Source organism: Setaria viridis, chromosome 1, assembly GCF_005286985.2.
Source record: "Setaria viridis chromosome 1, Setaria_viridis_v4.0, whole genome shotgun sequence".
Classification (NCBI taxonomy): domain Eukaryota; kingdom Viridiplantae; phylum Streptophyta; class Magnoliopsida; order Poales; family Poaceae; genus Setaria; species Setaria viridis.
In genome coordinates, this window is record NC_048263.2 from 22,858,060 (window position 1) to 22,878,755 (window position 20,696).

The following is a 20,696-nucleotide window of genomic DNA, read 5'->3' on the forward strand; positions in this document are numbered from 1 at the left end:
AGCCTCCTATGGTTTTCGTTACCGAGATATCTTTTCTTTTTTTCCAGGGATTTTTTGGGTAATCAGCTCCCATGCCGCAAACAGTCAAATCTGAACCTTGTCGCTCTTCTTTCCTCGTGGGCAGCAAGCACACCAGCTGCATGCGTTGTGTGATTCCACTGTGTTTTTTGCACTTGACTGGGCGGACAGTTGACCGGAAGATAACTTCGATTCGCCTAGCCAGCAGGCGGGTGGCATGCTTATCTTGTGTGACAACACTACAGAGCAAGTAGCTCTTCTAGTTGGGCAGCTGTGTGACAACACTTCAGAGAAAGTGGTGCTTTTGTGTAACATGCTATGGTATCTTGTGTGACAACACTACAGAGCAAGTAGCTCTTCTAGTTGGGCAGCTGTGTGACAACACTTTAGAGAAAGTGGTGCTTTTGTGTAACATGCTATGGTCTCAACGCCCTTACAAGGTAGTGATGAGTTTCACGTGCTCTAAGCCCGACCCGCGCGCAGTTAGGAGGATTGGCCGCTATCTGAGCGGTACCACACATCCTACCCTACTACCTATAGGGGACCGTCTTTCCTACAGCCACCCGAAAAGGAACTGCAGTAATCTTGAATAGGGATCCTACAGCTATAAAAAGAATCCCCATAAAAATACCACTAGATCGAGCACCAGTGATTTCATATCTGGTCAAAATCTTAGCTAATTGATCAAAGTGGGTAGCTCCAGTAGACGCGAACAAATAGGGTGGGTAGGCCCAACCACCACACTACACGTATAGACGCGAACCCTACTCCTTACCGTATATGCGACTCTCACCGCATATGGCTTGCACAAAGACTCCAAAATCCATCCCGAGGTTTTTATTCCACCTCTCCTCTCCAATCCTCGATCAAACTAGCCTTCCCCAGCAAGAAAACGTATCCGCAAGCGCAACAAAGCGCTCATCCCTTGTTCTTGAGCGCCTTCCGCGCTCATGATGGTGATTCTTGCTTCAAAACTAAAGGGCTAAAGCACTCACGCTTCGAAGCTGGAGTTTGCAACTTCAAAACTATAGGTTTTAGCCCTCCAGCTAGGTGGGAGCTTCCTTCATCTATCGTATGTCTTGCCTGGCTTCGTCCTGAACCAAGGAGGCATGATGGTGGGCGGCGTGCGTGTGCCGACTGTAGGACTACAAGCCGATGCCAAAAGTGACTCACTTCTATTCTCTATTAGATATAGATGGGGAATCTCTATAGATTGTCTTTTTTCGACAACCTCTCTAAAATGCATACGAGAAAATTGCACTTCATGACACAGCCAAAAAAAGAAAGAGCTTCGCTTGGTTGGCCCTCCTAGGCTTCCGCCTACTTTCTCTTCTCTTAAGTCTACAACAAGTGGGATAGGCAGGATTCGAACCTACGTAGAAAACCTTCAACAGATTTACAGTCTGTTGCTTTTGACCACTCGGCCACTCTTCCCTTCCCGGGGATACGCCCTCCTCAAACAAAGGGTTCCTGAATAAGAAGGATATATGGCGGCCTTGGTTCTTAAGTTAAGAAGAGCATATGGAACTATTAGATTTGCTAGCATTCTGGGAGAATAAATAAGGTCTTTTAGTAAGTTCATAACAATTTCTGTAAAGCAAGGGGCAAAGCTTCTATGACAGCTTCCCCCTCATTGCCATCGCCGGCCTTCCCCAGCTCCCCTCCTTCGTCACTTCTGGCTAAGCATCTTTCGACGGAGGAAAGGAGGCGACTAGTCGCTTCTAGCGAAGCAGCCAATTCATGAGCAAGTGAATGTACGAGCAGCGAGTGAAGTGCAACAGTCGTAAGTAAGGCTCGCCATGTTCCTAAACCTAAAAGGAGTGACCATCTTTTCTTCCCTTCTACTAACACTGAGCGAGCTGCAAGCATAGGCAATAGTTTCCGTAGGGGTGGGGCACAAGCAAGCGGTTTCTATTGGAGGTATGCCCTAGAGGCAATCATGGAGATGATGATATTCCATTTGTATCCATGATTTGTATATATTATGTTCATTGAATATCCATTAAAGGCTACTTGAATTGATTTGCAATTATGTGAATTGTATGTGAAACTCTTTACTTGTATGGTTATTCTAAAGTTGTCCCTAGTCGGAGTTCATGTGAGGACACACATGAATATTAGACTAGCACATGTATTAGTTGATGACTATGTTTCACAAGTCATGGACATGGAGATGTTGAACTAATAATGTGGACACATGTGGAGACATGTGTTAGGACTGACCCAACACGAGAAGTAGTTCTCTCTTTAAACAACATATACGCTTTGTCCTTAGACCTGAGATTGTCGCATGTATTCTAGATGTGGATTGACCTACTTAGGGGCTATCAAACGCTACGCCGTAACAGGGTAGTTATAAAGGTAGCTTTCGGGTTTGTCAAGAAGCATGCTATGAGACATGGTCAATCAAGATGGGATTTGCCCCTCTCTGATTGAGAGTGATATCTCTGGGCCCCTCGAGTGATCGGATCCGAAAATGCATGGCCATGCTACGTACGGTTAAGAGTTAACCTACAAAGGGATTCCGAATCACAGGATCGAGAAAGAGCGGTCGGCTTGAAGCTAGACCAAATATCGTGAGGCAAAGGGAATAGCATGTATATTATGTTGTGATGGTTCGTCTGATATGATCTTCGTATGCGTATAGGAGTTGGCACGTCTTGCTAGAGGCCGCTACCGACTATTGGGCCGAGTAGGAGTACTCGGGCCATGTCTATACGTATCCGAACCCATAGGGTCACACACTTAAGGGGCTGGAAGCCCAATTCGGATCTGATCCGAGTTGGATTAGGTTTAGGAGTACTAATGGGCCTCGGATCCAGAGGCCCATCAGGAACCCCTATAAATAGAGGGGTGGGGGCGCCCTAGGGTTTGACACCTTTTGGCTGAACACACTTGCCGCGCCTCCCACGCCCTCGCCTGTTGCAACTCGCGGATCTAGCAGTCCGGCTTGCGACGCTTCTTCCCTGCACGTGTGGATACCTTGGAGGTGTTGCGCCTGCAGCACTTGGACGAGCCATCGACGAGCCGCCGACGAGCCACGACGAGCCGACGACGAGCCGCGGCACCGGAGGCGATCTTGCTGTGCACGTGGACGAGCTGCTGAGGAGCTGCTGGACGTGATCGACTACGTACGACTACGTTGATCGACTACGTACGACTACGTGATCGTCTTCTCTGCACCGACGCATATCTACATCTTCCGCACCAGTAGTGCGTCGAGTGGTAATCCCGTGATCCTTATACGGCAGTTCTTCCTGGTTATACGCGGTAGAATATTTTGATTTGCGCTAGCGTAGCCTACCTCGTATCCCAACAGTGGTATCAGAGTCGTAGCTGCTTAGTTTTAGATTCGGGATGTGTGCATATGGAGATATGCGAGTTCTCTGTTTGATCTATGTCCTGATTTCGTGCCCTTGCTGCAATGGTAGTGTAACGACATACTCCTACCGGTCGGTTTCCGCCATCGGAGTTAAGTGATACACGTAAACCCAGTTGCAGTGAGGGAAGATCAATATGATTGGTCGAATCGAGATCCAGGGTCATACGCCAGGCGCATTATATGTGCAATGGTAGATGGGATCTACTGCCGGGGTCGGGATTTTGCCGTATGCGCATGCTTCGGTAAATCAGCCGTAACTTTTCGGTACGATCTCGGATCGGGGCGATTTCTATACGAAAATTGATCTACAGAAAAAGTTACACGTGAATTTCAACGGCTTTGCCGTTTTCGGCGAAATTAGATTTCCCAAATTCGGCTTGGAAGATGGAGTTTCGGGCCTCCCAAGTTTGGAACGTTAGGACGCCTAACTCTGTTTTGCAGGATGTATGTATGTATCTTGTGATCAGTATGGCCCCCTTGTGTATGTGATGCATGTGTGTAACTCATTCGTGACCTGCGTGTCGCGCGTACGGCAACACGGCAGGAGCCATATGTGTTGTCACTTTATTGTATTTAATGGTCTGCGTACCAATCTATGATGATCCAAGCAACTATGTAATCTTCATTACTAGATTCTTTACTAGACTAGCTATTAGGCGTAATAGCATGCTCTAGTTCTTGGAGGACTCATCACCAGAAGGATGGCGCACATGGAACATGGAGATGGAGATCACCATGGTGAACAGGTTCTATGGAGATGGAGATCACCATATGAAAACGGGCCATACTGTGTCACAAGCTGTGTGAATGCTATTCTGTTTTATGTTTTACTTTCTGCATGCTGTGATGTTAGAAGTAGAACGATCCCTCACAAAGTTTAAGTTAGTATGCCCTCCCAACTAAAACTTGCACCGTCCCATGTCTTGTACAATTAGTGGTGGGTCTATGAAATTAGGGTGCCACTAGTTTTCCTTGACTAGACGGGTTTGTGTCGGACACTTACACGCATAAGGGTTGGTTTGCTTAACGAGGTTATCTTAACGGTTAAGGACCTTGGGGCATAAAGGTTGGGCGCCGAGACATAGAGATGTCACCCAACAACAGGAGTCATATGTGATATGATTAGCAAAAGTTGCTTACCGATCTACCTCGTTTGCTAGCGGTGATGCTAAAGCTCACTAGTAGACTTGTTAGTTGTGGATCCTGAATCACTAAGTTTCAATAGAGGGATATTGATTTTAGTGGGAGTAGATTCTGTTAAAATAGTTTAATGTAATTTGCTCTATCATGGATACGTTTGTCTTAGTGTATTTTGCATTACTTTTGTTGTAGATTAAATGGCACCTAGCAACACCACCGCATCGTTTGCTTTGCGTTCGGTCCTTGAGAAGGACAAGTTGAATGGAACAAACTACTCGGATTGGATCCGTAACCTGAGAATTGTTCTCAGGGCTGAGAAAAAGGAAGATGTTCTAGACACCCCACTACCACCAGTACCTGCTGATGATGCATCTGCTGCCGTTAAGGCTGCTTACAAGAAGGCATTTGATGCTAATCTTGAGGTAAGCTGCCTTATGCTTGCTTGCATGGAACCCGAGCTGCAGATGCAGTTCGAAACAAATCATGAGGCTTACGATATGATCGTGGCGCTCAAGGACATGTTCCAGACACAGGCTAGGACCGAAAGGTTCAATGTGTCCAAAGCCTTTCTGGAGTGCAAGTTAGCAGAAGGTGCAGCAGTAGGACCACATGTAATCAAGATGGTTGGTTACACTCAGCGATTGGAGAAGCTGGGCTTCCCAATGGGCAAAGAGTTGGCCACTGACTTCATTCTCTCATCTCTTCCGCCTAGCTATGGGAACTTCATCTCGAACTACCATATGCATGGGACGGAGAAGGGTCTGAATGAGCTGTGTGGTATGCTCAAGACAGCAGAGGTAGACATTAAGAAAAGCGCTAGTACCAGCCATGTGATGGCTGTACAGAACAAGCCTACTTTTAAGAAGAAGGGCAATTCTTGGAAGAAGAAGGGCAAGGCTGGAACGTCCAAGCCAAACCCACCGCCCAAGGCTAAAGCTGGACCTGCTCCAGATAAAGAGTGCTTTTACTGTCATGAACTTGGTCACTGGAAGAGAAACTGCAAGCAGTACCTAGCTTCGTTGAAGAACGGCGGAAGTAAGAGTACTTCTACCTCAGGTACGCTTGTTGTTAATGTTATAGACAACATATTTCTCGCTGATACAGTTATTAATTCTTGGGTATTTGATACCGGATCGGTTGCTCATATTTGCAATTCGATGCAGGGAATGATAAGAAGTAGAAGCGTGGAAAGAGGAGAAGTTGATTTCCGCGTGGGCAATAATGCAAGAGTTGCTGCTTTGACCGTCGGGACGATGCAACTCCACCTCCCGTCAGGATTTATTATGGAGTTGAATAATTGTTATTTTGTTCCTAGTTTAAGTCGAAACATTTTATCTCCTTCATGTTTGATGAAGGATGGTTATTCATTTGCGAGTGAAAACAATGGTTGTGTGATCTCTAAGAATAATATGTTTATGGCTTTTGCACCCATTATGAATGGATTATTTGTTTTAAATCTTGATGGTTCACCTGTCTGTAATGTAAGTGCTAAAAGGCCTCGGCCTAATGATTTGAGTCCTACCTACTTGTGGCATTGTCGTTTGGGTCATATAAGTGAAAAGCGCATGAAGAAGCTCCATTCTGATGGACTTCTAACTTCGTTTGATTTTGAATCATACGAGACATGTGAGGCTTGCTTGCTAGGCAAGATGACTAAGACGCCTTTCACAGGATTTCCTGAGAGGGCAGTAGACTTGTTGGAACTCGTACATAGTGATGTATGCGGACCAATGAGCACGACGGCTAGAGGAGGATTCCAATACTTCATAACTTTCACTGATGATTTTAGTAGATATGGCTATGTCTACTTGATGAGGCACAAGTCTGAAACCTTTGAAAAGTTCAAGGAATTTCAGAATGAAGTTGAAAATCAGCGTGGCAAGAAAATTAAGGCCTTGCGATCTGATCGTGGAGGCGAGTATTTGAGCCATGAGTTTAGCAATCATCTAAAGAGTTGCGGAATTGTTCCACAACTTACGCCGCCTGGAACACCTCAGAGAAACGGTGTGTCCGAGCGACGTAATCGAACTTTGTTAGACATGGTTCGATCAATGATGAGCCAGTCGGACCTACCGTTGTCATTTTGGGGATACGCTCTAGAAACAGCAGCTTTCACACTAAATAGGGTACCATCTAAATCCGTAGTTAAGACACCATATGAGATATGGACTGGAAAGGTTCCTAGTTTGTCTTTTCTAAAGATTTGGGGATGTGAAGTGTTTGTCAAGCGACTTCAGTCGGACAAGATCACACCCAAGTCGGATAAGTGCATTTTCGTGGGATATCCAAAGGAAACTTTGGGATATTATTTCTACAACCGATCAGAAGGCAAAGTGTTTGTCGCTCGGAACGGGGTTTTCCTAGAGAAAGAGTTTCTCAAAGGAGAAAAGAGTGGAAAGACAGTGCATCTTGAAGAAGTTCAAGATGAGCCAATCGGGCAAGAATCAATGAGTGATGCTAACGTAGCAGAACAAGTTGAGATACCCATGGCAAGAGAAGCACCGCCACAACCACGAAGGTCGGCAAGGCTCCGCGAAATGCGAGAAATATTATTGTTGGACAATGATGAGCCTGCGACATATGCAGAAGCAATGATGGACCCAGACTCCGAAAAATGGCAGAGTGCCATGCAATCCGAAATAGAGTCCATGGGAGACAATCAAGTTTGGAACTTGGTTGACCCGCCTGATGGTGTTAAAGCCATAGAGTGCAAGTGGATCTATAAGAAGAAAAAGGACATGGATGGAAATGTTCACATCTACAAAGCACGACTTGTCGCAAAAGGTTTTCGACAAGTTCAAGGAGTTGACTACGACGAGACCTTCTCGCCCGTAGTGATGCTTAAGTCCATTCGGATTATTCTAGCTATAGCTGCATATTTCGATTATGAGATATGGCAGATGGATGTCAAGACAGCTTTCCTGAATGGAAACCTAGCTGAGGACGTGTATATGATACAGCCCGAGGGTTTTGTCGATCCGAAAAATGCTGGAAAGGTATGCAAGCTTCAGAGATCCATTTATGGATTGAAGCAAGCATCTAGGAGTTGGAACATTCGTTTTGATGAAGTGGTCAAAGGGTTTGACTTCACCAAGAACGAAGAAGAGTCTTGTGTTTACAAGAAGGTTAGTGGGAGCTCTGTAGTATTTCTAATCTTATATGTGGATGACATATTACTGATTGGAAATAACATTCCTATGCTTGAGTCCGTAAAGACTTCACTGAAAAATAGTTTTTCGATGAAGGACTTAGGGGAGGCGTCATATATTCTGGGCATTAAGATCTATAGAGATAGATCGAGAAGGCTTATAGGTTTAAGCCAAGATACTTACATTGACAAAGTGTTGAAGCGGTTCAGCATGGAAGAGGCAAAGAAAGGGTTCTTGCCTATGTCACATGGCATACATCTCAGCAAGACTCAGTGTCCTTCGACTGCTGATGAGCGGGATCGCATGAGTAGAGTGCCATATGCCTCGGCTATTGGATCTATCATGTATGCAATGATAAGTACTCGCCCAGATGTTTCATATGCGCTAAGTATGACAAGCAGACACCAATCTGATCCAGGTGAGAGTCACTGGACAGCGGTGAAAAACATTCTTAAGTACTTGAGAAGGACTAAAGATATGTTCCTCATCTATGGAGGTCAGGAGGAGCTCGTTGTAACAGGTTACACCGATGCTAGTTTCCAAACCGACAGAGATGATTCAAAGTCACAATCAGGATTTGTGTTCACGCTGAATGGTGGTGCTGTTAGTTGGAAGAGTTCCAAGCAGGAGACGGTGGCCGATTCTATGACAGAAGCCGAGTACATCGCGGCTTCGGAAGCCGCGAAGGAAGGTGTTTGGATAAGGAATTTCCTCATTGAGCTTGGTGTGTTCCCGAATGCGTCCAGCCCATTGAATCTCTACTGTGATAACAATGGGGCAATTGCGCAAGCAAAGGAGCCAAGGAACCACCAGAAGAACAAACACGTAATGCGGCGATTTCATCTCATTCGAGACTTCGTTAACCGGGGTGAGATCAAGATATGCAAAATACACACGGATCTGAACATTTCTGATCCGTTGACAAAACCACTCCCGCAGGCTAAGCATGATGCGCATGTAAGAGCTATGGGTATTAGGTGCCTTCTAGATTGACTCTAGTGCAAGTGGGAGACTATTGGAGGTATGCCCTAGAGGCAATCATGGAGATGATGATATTCCATTTGTATCCATGATTTGTATATATTATGTTCATTGAATATCCATTAAAGGCTACTTGAATTGATTTGCAATTATGTGAATTGTATGTGAAACTCTTTACTTGTATGGTTATTCTAAAGTTGTCCCTAGTCGGAGTTCATGTGAGGACACACATGAATATTAGACTAGCACATGTATTAGTTGATGACTATGTTTCACAAGTCATGGACATGGAGATGTTGAACTAATAATGTGGACACATGTGGAGACATGTGTTAGGACTGACCCAACACGAGAAGTAGTTCTCTCTTTAAACAACATATACGCTTTGTCCTTAGACCTGAGATTGTCGCATGTATTCTAGATGTGGATTGACCTACTTAGGGGCTATCAAACGCTACGCCGTAACAGGGTAGTTATAAAGGTAGCTTTCGGGTTTGTCAAGAAGCATGCTATGAGACATGGTCAATCAAGATGGGATTTGCCCCTCTCTGATTGAGAGTGATATCTCTGGGCCCCTCGAGTGATCGGATCCGAAAATGCATGGCCATGCTACGTACGGTTAAGAGTTAACCTACAAAGGGATTCCGAATCACAGGATCGAGAAAGAGCGGTCGGCTTGAAGCTAGACCAAATATCGTGAGGCAAAGGGAATAGCATGTATATTATGTTGTGATGGTTCGTCTGATATGATCTTCGTATGCGTATAGGAGTTGGCACGTCTTGCTAGAGGCCGCTACCGACTATTGGGCCGAGTAGGAGTACTCGGGCCATGTCTATACGTATCCGAACCCATAGGGTCACACACTTAAGGGGCTGGAAGCCCAATTCGGATCTGATCCGAGTTGGATTAGGTTTAGGAGTACTAATGGGCCTCGGATCCAGAGGCCCATCAGGAACCCCTATAAATAGAGGGGTGGGGGCGCCCTAGGGTTTGACACCTTTTGGCTGAACACACTTGCCGCGCCTCCCACGCCCTCGCCTGTTGCAACTCGCGGATCTAGCAGTCCGGCTTGCGACGCTTCTTCCCTGCACGTGTGGATACCTTGGAGGTGTTGCGCCTGCAGCACTTGGACGAGCCATCGACGAGCCGCCGACGAGCCACGACGAGCCGACGACGAGCCGCGGCACCGGAGGCGATCTTGCTGTGCACGTGGACGAGCTGCTGAGGAGCTGCTGGACGTGATCGACTACGTACGACTACGTTGATCGACTACGTACGACTACGTGATCGTCTTCTCTGCACCGACGCATATCTACATCTTCCGCACCAGTAGTGCGTCGAGTGGTAATCCCGTGATCCTTATACGGCAGTTCTTCCTGGTTATACGCGGTAGAATATTTTGATTTGCGCTAGCGTAGCCTACCTCGTATCCCAACAGTTTCAGACTCCGCTAGCTAGCGTACTCTTCCGCTATCAATGAAACCAAAAGAAAAAACCAGTGCCCTTTCGTATAGATCAAGATGCAGTACTTTTTCTTGACTTCTTCCATACTAGGAAGAATGGAAGGAAATCCTTCAATAACACTTCTTGCTTATTTGAAGAAATGATATCCGACACCCGCTCTTTCATTTCAAAAAAGTTCTTCTTAAGAAGGAAATAGCATTTCCTATTGATTTGTCCCCTGGACTAGACCTATGTAGATTTGGAATTATCCATCGCTACGCTGTTCCCAAGGACTAGCAAAATCGAAGTAGCGAAATTCTTGGGTCATCTCAATGGGTTCAGAAACCACACGTTTCTCTGGATCATCATAGCGTACTTCCACATATCTACTCAGAGGAAAGTCTTTTCGTAATGGATGACCCTCAAAACCATAATCAGTTGATATACGACGTAAATCCAGATGATTGATGGAAGAAACACCAGGCATATCCCATACTTCTCGCTCCCACCGGCCGGCTGATGGAAATAGACTGACTACCGGAGATATTCGTGTTACTTCGTCGCACTTGTTTGTACACGAATGCGTGAGTTATACCGAGTACTCAGTAAATTATGGACAACTTCAAATTTTCGTTTTCGAGAGGGATGATCCACTCCGCAAATATCGATTGAAACTTGAACCCTTGTATAGGTATGCCATTTTTAGAAAGCACAACAATGGAAATGGGTAGTAAGTATTGGTATAAGATCTATTCCCATGTTCCGATCTTTTCATTTTATGTTCCCATTTCTTGGGTAAAATCTCCCAACTATATTGGAAAATGGATTGGTTATCCATAAATGGAAATAAAGAAATCTTGATTTTTGTTCCGCTTCTTGCTCTAAGCAGAAAGACTTGTCGGAAATCGCCGGCTGGGTTGGTCCGACCAAGAAAGGCAAGGGAGTGGAGAGGCGGAAGTGAAAGACTGGCTACCAATAAAAATCCCTCACTGCACACTTTCTATAGTTCTGTATCCAGGATCGGCTGCATGCTCTAGTGTTGAATCGGGTATAGAACCCAGGATGCTTGGTTACAATTCCGAATCCGCTAAACCATGTTTGTTTTCTTTTTTTTTCTCGACTGGCTTTATCCATGGGTAATGAGTTTCGATGTATTGAGCGTTTCCGTTTAGAAATAGAAGCTTTTTTCGTGCTTGCTTGCGAGCATTGGAATGGCCTGAATGTAATGAATATTAAGATAAATAAAATAATAAAAATAAACCATTAAGAAAGTTATTCATTCTTATATTAATTTCCTATACTTGATCGATTCCAATTCCATTATTTCAACTACACCCAATGATCTTTCGAATTGGTGGCCCTTCTATTCTATTCTATTCTATTCTATATGGTACCTGTTGTTGTTTCATTGAATTTGCTTCAGGCTCGTGATTTGACTTTGATCGTTATGGATTGGTACCAAGAAGATCAAGTCCTAGGCAAGCGGACCTAATTTTAACAGCTGGTACGGTAACAATGAAAATGGCTCCTTCTTTAGTGAGATTATATGAGCAAATGCCTGAATCAAAATACGTCATTGCTGTGGGAGCTTGTAGTATTACTGGGGGAATGTTCAATACGGATTCCTATAGTACTGTTCGAGGAGTTGATAAGTTAATTCATGTGGATGTCTACTTGTCAGGATGTACACCTAAACCGGAGAGAAATCACGAGAAATAGTTGAGGATCAAACTCTATCTCAGAAGAGAAATCGATGTTTTACTACCAGTCGTCACAAGCTTTATGTTCGGTGCAGTACTCATACTGGAACTTACGAGCAAGAATTGCTCTATCAATCACCATCTACTTTAGACATATCTTCTGAAACTTTGTTCAAATCCAAAAGTCCAGTATCTTCCTATAAATTAGTGAATTAGGAAGGGCTCTTTTGAGCTGAAAAAGAAAGAGCAGGGCAATGTTTCAAACTTGCATTCAAAATGTGAAATATTTATACAAAGGGGGAGATCAAGACAATGCAGCAGGGTTGGTTATCTAATTGGCTAGTCAAACATGAGGTGGTTCATAGATCTTTGGGCTTCGATGACCGAGGAATAGAGACTTTACAAATAAAAGCAGGGGATTGGGATTCCATTGCTGTCATTTTATATGTATATGGTTACAATTATTTACGTTCCCAATGTGCTTATGACGTAGCACCTGGTGGATCTTTAGCTAGCGTGTATCATCTTAGGAGAATACGTATGGTACCGATAGAAAAGAAGAAGTATGCAGCATAAAAGTCTTTCCCCAAAAGGATAATCCTAGAATCCCGTCTGTCTTCTGGAATTGGAGAAGTGCCGATTTTCAAGAACGAATCTTATGATATGGTGGGAATCTCTTATGATAATCATCCACGCCTTAAACATATCCCAATGCCTGAAAGTTGGATAGACTGGCCCTTACGTAAGGACTATATAACCCCCAATTTCTATGAAATACAAGATGCTTATTGAATGATAATAAATTGATGCTCACTTATACAACACAACTCCAGATTTTATTCAAGTCAAGGAATATTTTTAAGTTCTGTTCCTAGACGAAATGGAATACCTATTATATTAGAATGAATTCCTATTATACAAAAGGGTCCAGATAGACTGAGCAAAAAAGGGCTTCATTTCGATTCTCCAATTTGGAAAATCACATATTCATTTCCTTCGTATAAATAGAAAAATACGATGACTCAAAGAAGTTCCCTACCACGAACTTTGTACCGCGCGCATTACTTATAACAACTTTGTACCGCGCGTATTACTTAGAACAACTAGGAAAGTAAGATAAGCAAGAATATAAAAATATTCGGGCAGAATAAGAAATGAAAAAAAGAAGAAAAGGGAGCCTAATCCCACCTCCTTCTGTACCATAAAGAAAAGAACCCGAGATTTTGACCCTAAAGAAAAAGAAGTGTCTCTATTTAGAGATTTATCTACTTAGATGAAAAAATCATACTCCTTCTATATTATTATAGAATATGTATCCCAATCCATCTCGAGTAATTTGCATCAATACCTATTCGGTAGATCCTTTTTTCTGTGCTAGGAACCAGATTTGAACTGGTGACACGGGGATTTTCAGTCCTCTGCTCTACCAACTGAGCTATCCTGACTATTTATTGTGCATCATCCTAGTAGAGTACTTGTATCTATGTCGATTAAAGGGACTAAAAAAGAAAAAAGTATTCTAAAATTGGACTTAGTAAATGTCAGGAAAATGATATGGATTGTGAATGACTTACTTAATAATAGGGATTACTTGCCTATACTATAATATGTTCATTTGTATGAATAGGATAAGATCCAAGGAAGTAAGTTCGGATCCGTTTGTGAAAGAGTAGAATAAGAAAGATAGTGAATCTTGTTTATTAATGAAAAATAGAGGTTGGTACAATAGTTAGGAAGTAAAATGGGCTTTTTATTGGGGATAGAGGGACTTGACTTGAACCCTCACAATTTATAAAGTCGACGGATCAACCTTAGTGAATACTATAAATTTCATTGTTGTCCGTATTGACATGTAGAATGGGATTCTCTCTTTATTGTCACATTTGAACCTAACGAAAATAAGAAAGGTTCATAGAATTTTATCCCTTTTTCGTGGAAGGACCTTAGTCCGTATTTTCTCATTCATGTATCACAAATGGATCTACGTCCAGTAGGATTTTTTGATTTTTTGCTCATTTGTATTTCTATCTACAGTAGGTTTTTTGATTTTTTTGCTCATTTGTATTTTACGTACCAAAGTAATTAATTTGGAATTTCTATCAAATAAAGGTATTATTGTGGAAATCTATTTGACTTGATAGATTGTGGTCGGTAATGTTGGTGAATTAACAGAAACGGAAAGAGAGGGATTCAAACCCTCGGTAAACAAAAGCCTACATAGCAGTTCCAATGCTACGCCTTGAACCACTCAGCCATCTCTCCTACATAATCTTATTATTGACAAGAAACTGAGTGAATAGCGAGTTTTCGTATCCCTGCAAGTATAGGTACAACCGATCACGGGTTCCATAGGGAGTTTGACTTCCTTTCAAATTTAATATTTCTCAACAACAACTTCTTTCACCCCACGGATCTATTCAAAATTCTGGAAATCCCATGTTTCTATTTCAATTGTATGGCGTGGTGTATACACGTTCTGCAAACAGAACGTATGGTTACTTTACTCTATTTTCTCATGGCTTGTTAAACCTTTTTTGTTTCTCTTTGGATCATAACCAAATCAAAACTTCTCGAGTTATCAGAATAGTTTGATGAAATAGTAATAGTTTGGCTCATTGGTATACTATGAAATCCAATCTGATTCAAATATTTCATATCTCTCTTTGTCCAAACAGAAGGAAAAGGAGACAATTTGAGCTGGGCGGAAAGCCCATATCTCTCTTATCCATTTAGAACATATGGATCTATTTATGAGAATTATATTTATAAGAATCAAATTTGTTTGTTTTTATGTTATTTTGTGAAGTAATGAAAATCAATCATTCTATATAGAATGGGTTGCTAATTATGCCTAGATCCCGTATAAATGAAAATTTTCTTGATAAGACCTCTTCGTAGCCAATATTTTTTTCGAATAATTCCGACAACCTCTGGAGAAAAAAGGGCATTTAGAGATGGTGCGAGTTGACTCTTTTATCTTGTTTTCTTTAGCCCTACACCCTAGTCTTTCGAGAAAGAGGGGCGGGTTCGCATAGAGAGAACCAAACCAAATTAGTAAAAGAAACCCACGCTTGGTGAAGGTGAGGTTTGAAGATCTAACAATTCGTTATGTCATGTATCCTTGATTGATGTAGCCTCAGATGCTTCAATTGTAGATTTGAGTATTGAGCGAAAGGTTACACCACCTATAGGTTCTGTATTACAGGCCAATCCTACTCCACTAGTACCAATAGGCCGCATAGGGGAAAAAGCACAACACCTAGGAATAGGAATCAACACAACAAAAACTTTATTAATAATTACCCAGCAAGAAAACGTATGCGCTTTAGCAACAAAGCGCTCATCCCTTGCTTGTTGACCCGAGGGATCCCTTCGTGATGGCCTGTAGATTGAACTAGGGCTTAGAAATACTGATTTCACTGATTCAGCTATTTCTGTCCTAATAGGCAAGAAGTAAAGTTTTCAACTAGATTGATAGAGAGGAATGAATCAGTATCTAGTCCTGCCTTCCTTAAGGATGACTCTTCGGTCAAGCTTGTTTGAGACCGGAGCTAATCCTAGCCCGATACTAGGATCACGATACACATTTCGAGAACTGGCACCTGGGAATAGGGCGCCCAAGGTGGTCAAATTGGTACTTGTCAGGAAATGTCATGAAACAAACATGCAAGCATAATTTATTAGTAGTTCCAGATAAAGAAAGAACAAAGACTGCCTATTCCCTTAAAAAATAGGATGGAACAGTTGTATTCTGGATAAATTCTTTTTATTTGGAGTTTTCCCCCTTTTTTAGGATGCAATTATTCAGTATACCCACGTGCGTAACATTCTTGGTTGTATCTTTAGCAAGCACTATGCAAATAAGGCCTCCGAAAGCTTCACTAACCACTGTGAAATATTACTCTGGTACCAATGAAAATTGCCTTGCTATATCAATCATTATCCGGTACGGAGCCAGCGTCACTGTCTGTTTAGCGTGAGTACCTTCCCACAGTACTCGATAGCATTCGTGCACCTAGCATTTGTGCTGAATTGTCTACCAGCTTCTGCCATTTTGTCCTTTGCGCTCAAGTCTATGGCCAATACTGCCCGGGGCAATATTAGAAGTTTTCTGAGGGTTCCATCGTCTTTTGGTTGGTTTTTCTCCGCAAGCTAGTTCACATCCAATTATCCTTACCGCACTAATCATTGCAGGAGAGGTAGTCTTGCCCTAACGTCACAGAGAAGACGTGTGGCAGCTGCCTTTCTAAGACCTGGTACAAGTGATGACCTAGTTGATAAGGGTCGAATGCGTAGTTCATTCACATGTCTTTTGAAAGAAAGGATGCTTCAGAACAACCAAGTAGTACTGGGAACAACTCCTATTGCGTCAAAAGGTTCAGGAGCCATTCTATGATAAATCGAGAAGGGACAATCCAGTCCTGGTCCATAGAACTGGTCAGAAAGGCCAGAAATCTGTGATCTATCGCACGAAAAGGGCTTCGTCCGATCCATTAAAATCTAGGAAAAGTAGCCGTATAGCGCCTAAAATGGGTCATGTTCTTGTGCTCTATATCGCAAGTTCAGATAGGCTTGCATATGTTTCTATCTCAAAGTGGAAAACCAAATATACGTTAGCTAGTACGAACTAGAACCGCCCCTCGATTTTAGTATTTACCTTCAATTCCAAGAAAAGGTAGTAAATAGGTAAATCAGTTAAAGCTCTTGTTTGGGAAATGGGTTGAGTTGAATTCATATTAATCTTGCCAAGAACAGAACAAGAAAAAAAACATAATTGGCTAAGGCACTTTCCTACCGGTTAAGATTTCCAGTATTCTAACAATCATCACAAGCTAAATGGATAGCCTTGCTTTGAAGTAAAAAGATAGATTGAACTTATCTTTCATTTGTCAAATCTCTAAACATCAATTCAGTGGAATTGATTATGTTGAAGAAAATCGATAAACTGAAATCAAATGGAATCAGAAAAAACAAATCAAATGCCATTCCATCAATTGACGATAAAAGATAGGAATATGCATTAGATGGACAAATTTTCACACACTCATGTCAAAATGCAAGTAATCTTAAACTTTCTGATCATCAAGGCTCTGAAACGAAGAACTTCTTGGAGTACATGTACTTCCTCTCCCATAAAAATGTTCTAAATTCCTCTGTCTGAGAGATGGGCACTTAAGAGCTAGAAGACCCACATAACGAGTACCCATGAGGGAGGCGGGCTATAGTGCTCATGCAAGGCATAAACTTTCAAGAAAGACAAATTCTACAAGCAGGAGAAGTATCCTAGGCAAGAAGAGGAATATCCTAGCAAAGAAGGTGAAATAAGCGGTTAAGAGAAGCTGACCAAGCAAGCTTCGAAGACAATCGACCAGTACACTCCAAAAAGGACAACCAAGATTGAGTGACACGCCACTAAGAGAAGAGAACCTTTTGAATACATAGAAAGCTTCCTGTCGCTACTCGGCTATTTCGACCGTTACCCGGTAGATAGAGGCCCTGGTTCCAATATGCTAGGCGCGGTACTCCCCACGAATTGGTATGACTACGATAGAGAAATGCCATCGCTAGAGGGACGAGCGCTAGATACTCTAGAGGAACTTCACTCCTCCTTAGTAAAAGTGAGACTAGGTAGAGGAGGTAGAAAATAAGGCCTACTGTCTATATGGGACTAGTCATAAAAAAAGCAACCTATGTTGACATAAAGAGAGCTAGGGTGAAGTGTACTATTAGATCCCCGGCTTACCATTAGAAAGAAAGCTTAGCCTTAGACATCAATGTGTTAAGCATATAGGAAGCCTTCTAAGAAAGTCAATAAGAACTAGACTTCATTCTCAAACTACAGCATTTAGGCCCGTATAGAGTGGGTCCTCAAGCTTAGAATCATTTGGCCTAACCTTTAATACTCGTCAACATCTTTTCATCCGGGTCGTACTAAAGGCAAGTAGACCAAACACACAACACCTGTCCTAATGACTGGTACACTGATGGTGGCTTATTGGCTCCTTCCTTCCTTCCATCCTCAAGTCTTACTTTCCTTGATGCCTTAGTTTACTTGATGCCCGATTCATTCCTCCCTATATTCAATCTCTTGACACATATTCTAGAGTCAGGTTTGACTTGCCTTTCCTTACTTTCTTTACTTCACTAGCCTTACTGGACATACCATACATACTGGACTGACTGGGCTTAGCAACTAGTTATGTCCCTATTGGACAAATCTCCCCTACACTGTAACCGTAACCAGATTACATTAATTCAAGTTGGCAATCCCCTGATCTTTGCTTTGCTTCCGGTGTGCGATCCGAATTTACATATAAAGACCGTAGTTAGCAGGCAATGTCCAAGGTCAGTGTATCTCAAACTAGTGGGTCACTACATCTAAACTATCTAATACAACTATTGAATGTGCTTTCTATGTATCCATACCGGTACCATGAAAAAGCAATCTTGGTGTGCGCATGCACTGATAGCAAGGAGGTGTGCAAACCTCACCTAACTCCAGGCTAATCCCTAAAGCAATGCGTTAATAGGCCTAAACTAGAACTAATCAAGACCTAAGCCTTATGCTAATTGCCTTAATCTTCTCTTTAGCACTTTGGTGGATAGAGCACTTGTTTATGTGTGGAAGCCAAGCCTATAGCTTCTCCAAGTTCTAACACCCTTGAAATGGCTGAGCAAAGGGGTATTTATAGCCTTAAGCCAATAAACTAGTCATTGCTCCAACGATCACACAAACAATAATCACTGACATATACTATGACCACTTCATAGCCATCACCACATCATAATGTGATCACCAATTTATCCTATGCTCCAGTTGCTCTAGTCACCTTATCATTTGGTGTATGTATAAAAACTTTCAGAGCTGAATTTGAGCCGATATTGAGTCGAGCCAATCACACTGATTCATCCTATGATTGTGACTGCAATCACCATATCATATCCTATGATGCATGTTAATTTCAAACCTTGCTGGTCACCGATTCATCATATGCCTTTCAGGACCATCACCATATCGTCCTATGATGCATGTTAACTTCAAATCGAGCTAATCACCAATTCATCCTGTGCTCCCTTCATGGCCATCATCGTATCAGCATATGATCACTGATTGATACTCTGATATTGTAACTGTGATCACCATATCATACTGTGATATGCAACTGTGAGGAATCTTCACTATTTTGCTTCATTTCTTCGTGTGTGTTTGTCCCGACTTCTCTTTTATGATGTCTTGGGTTGCTTGAGGTCTTCTAGGTGAAGGGACCATGACACCCTAAGAGGGGGGGCGTGAATTGGGTGTTCTAAAAACTAAGGCTCCAAGCACATATAAAAACCTATTCAAATTTCTATCTAGATGGGTACTAGGTTTTTCTATGTGTTGCTATCTCTACCGCAAAAGAGTTTTGCACCCTAGGTTCCAATCCTAGAAACTACAAACGGCAATTTTAGGAAAAGTAAATGCAGAATGTAAGTGCAATAAGAAATGTGGAAGGTAAATGAGGTAGAGAAGGAAAACTCCCTTCACGGCTACATGGCGATTTTTACCAAGGTATCGGAAAGCAAAGCTTTCCACTAGTCCTCGTTGTTGGAGCCCCTCTCAAAGTGAATGCTCGCGCAAGGGCATAAACTCCTTGGTCAAGTAACTCCGTAGGATAGCTGACGGGCCTTCCCCATGCGCTAATGTGTCTCTGCCTAGCCTCTCCTGGATGCTCCTTACTGCTCTTCACTTGGTAGAGCTTCAGCAAAACACCTAGGGCCTCTCTTCCCTATCACAAGCACCGATGGCCACTCCACAAACACGGTTGGAGGGTCTCGCAAGACTTACAAGCACCGAATTTACAACTCTTTGTGCGCGCAAGCACCAATACAAGGAGGTGTGCAAACCTCACCTAACTTTAGGCTAAACCCTAAAACAATGCACAAATAGGCCTAAACTAGCACAAATCAAGACCCTAAGCCTTATGCTAATTGTCTTAATCTTCTCTTTAGCACTTTGGTGGATAGATCACTTGTGTGAATGTGGAAACGAAGCCATAGCTTCTTCAAGTTGTAACACACTTGAAATGGCCAGGCAAAGAGGTATAAATAGCCCCAAGCCAAGAAACTAGCTGTTGCTCCAATGCTCACAGAAACTTTGATCACCAACTGATTCGGTGCACCCAGCAATGCATCACCGAATGAGTAGGTGGTCTGCCTCCAGGTAGCCATTGAGCCATCGATGCCCGGGCCATGTCACCGACTGATCTGGTGATCCTTCTTGATGTTCACCATATAAATCGATGGTTCTTCTAAGCTGCTGCCTTCTTTAGTCATCGACCGATTCGCTGCACTAGTCTTGTAGCCACAGTATGAACTGGTGATGCTTGAATTAAACTCCAAATCTTCCAGAGCTGAATCTGAGCTGAGCGATCACACCGACTGATTCGATGGTGAATCACTGTTGACACCGAATAGGTTGGTTGTAACAGTGCACGCTATCTTAGCCCTACTAATATCTATGGTCACCGACTGATTCGGTGACATTTGTCAATTGTCACCGTATAAATCGGTGGAATGTGTTGGTGCACATTTCCAGGAGGATTCACTTCAATTCTTTGCGTGTCTTTGTCCCAGCTTCATTACCATCATTTGGATGCCATAGAATTCTTCTAAGTCTTTCTTTTTCTTCTCATTTTGATGGTTTTGTAGTTCATCCTTGGGACCTATGAAACACCTACAAAGGTACACCTTGCACACACATTAGTCCCAATGACTATGTTGTCATTAACCACCAAAATCATTATGGCCTAGAGCCATTTTCCTTACACTAGGGTCTTGTACATGTCCTCTTAACCTTTGTTTGATGTGTTTGATCACCCAAGACCTATGAATGTAATCTA

General features: G+C 42.7%; 2 non-coding genes across 2 annotated transcripts; both read right to left on the minus strand.

The window, feature by feature from the left end:
- Positions 1 to 13,186: 13,186 nt before the first annotated feature.
- TRNAF-GAA (transfer RNA phenylalanine (anticodon GAA)) lies at positions 13,187 to 13,259 on the minus strand. Its single transcript has one exon. It is a non-coding gene; the product is annotated as a tRNA-Phe (tRNA).
- A 730-nt stretch (positions 13,260 to 13,989) lies between these two features.
- On the minus strand, positions 13,990 to 14,076 carry TRNAS-GGA (transfer RNA serine (anticodon GGA)). Its single transcript has one exon. It is a non-coding gene; the product is annotated as a tRNA-Ser (tRNA).
- Positions 14,077 to 20,696: the final 6,620 nt, after the last annotated feature.